Source organism: Stegastes partitus, unplaced genomic scaffold (genome assembly GCF_000690725.1).
Source record: "Stegastes partitus isolate 25-593 unplaced genomic scaffold, Stegastes_partitus-1.0.2 Scaffold329, whole genome shotgun sequence".
Classification (NCBI taxonomy): Eukaryota; Metazoa; Chordata; class Actinopteri; family Pomacentridae; genus Stegastes; species Stegastes partitus.
This window is the reverse complement of record NW_007578060.1, coordinates 210,684-212,514: the sequence shown is the minus strand read 5'-3', so window position 1 is coordinate 212,514 and position 1,831 is coordinate 210,684.

Here is a 1,831-nt window from a genome sequence, read left to right as displayed (position 1 = left end):
TTTTTTTCTGATTTCTCTTCACATTTTTTGCATTTAGTGTGTTTCGGGGACAGTTTGAACATTTATTCCAGATGACATGAGGAAATAATGACAAAAAAGACTGTATGGAAATAAAAGTAAAGAAAAGACGGGTTCAAAGTTTATAAAAACACTAAAATAGGTTTGGTTTTCTGAAATCAACCCTCTTCTTCATACTTCCTAACACTTCCAGGAGATAAATCCTGATTTTGAGCCAAATTCAAGACTTGGATGTCAACAAATCGAGTGGATATCTTCCAAAGTTATCGTCTTTTAATAGAAAAATATCCTCTTTATGATGCCGCCATTCCTCTGAAGCTCAACAAAGAAACATGAAATGAAAGGAGGGGAAAAAAAGGCAGCAACCTTGAAGCGTCTTCACTTAATTTAACAAATTCAACGTTCAGATGAAAATGTAAATATGAGGTTTAACGGGAGAGATTTGGGTCAAAATGCTGTAAAAGAAGCCACAATGGAGAAGTCGAGGAGAGCAGAAGCACCAACAAAGAACCAACTGCATATGTGTGTTGAGGAATTTTCTCTTTGGAGAAACTGACACATAAATTGAGAACCAAAACTAGATGAAAAATGTCAGATGTGGACGGTATAGAAGACTTAAAAATCAGAATGGAACTGTGAAAAAAAACATAAATAAACGATGAAGCAAATGCATCTCCTGAGCGCTGTTTGCTCGGATGTCGCTGACACCGTTTGCTCTTTAATAAATAAAGATTAATGTGGGGAAGAAAAATCAGAATATACTGGATTTTCACACAAACCAGATGGTGTGGATTTTGTCCCCGTCGATTTTAACGACCAGTATGAACCGAGAAACTGTGCTAATGTACATATCACTGTCTGATTTTTTTGTTTTCATACAGACTGTTAACCTTTTATAAGCGTTAGACAGAGATATGTTATCATACACATGAATGTTTAAGTGATGCTGAGGAGCTGGTTGCTTTTATTGTTCTAATTATTGCACTAATTACTTATCAAATATGATGTCTTATGAAACCCCAGTGTGTATTTTCCTCCCTACCTGGGGGTCATTGACTTGCTAAAACACATTTATGAAAGTCTTTGAAAGCACACCCTGTATTCTTGATATACAGTAAATTTAATTAAAGGGTTTTTTTTGTATGTTTTAATTGTGGTAACCTCTTAACAACATCTAATTCCAGGGGAGCGGCCAGTGAATCATAGCTGCCTTCTTTCTATGTGTGCGTGCGTGTGAGGGAGGAGTTAGTTGAACACAAGAAAACATAAATCCACATCATAAAAGATTATTCATCTGTATTTTGTGTTAAACTAAAGCTTCAAGTAGTCCAATAAGAGCTGCACGAAGTCCGGCTTGTTTCCTCGTTTTCATTCGGGATCGCTTGAACTCAAGCATCTCGTTCAGTCGCTGCAGTCAAGCCTTGAGCTCCGCCGTAACACAGAACGTCCCGAAAGACCGAAGCACACGTTTGAACTTGTGCAGGATTTTTCATGGGTGCTAATCGTTCAGACAGAGTTCATGGACTAGAAAACAGAATTATTTCATAATTCTTGCACAGTTTGCTCCTTCTGCTTTGTTGGTTCAGATTCACTTTGTCATGGCAACGAGTACAATATATTGCACTTATTACGATAAAGAGGCATCTGTGGCTCTGACAGACAGCAGCTGGAAAGAAGCTGTGTTTGAGTCCACTAGTCCTGGTTCTGATGGCCCTGTACCGTCTGCAGCAGCTCCAACAGGAAGGTGGTAGGAGTCCTTCAGGATGGTGTCGGCTCTCCTGAGGCAGTCAGAGCCATGAAGGTCCTCCAGTGT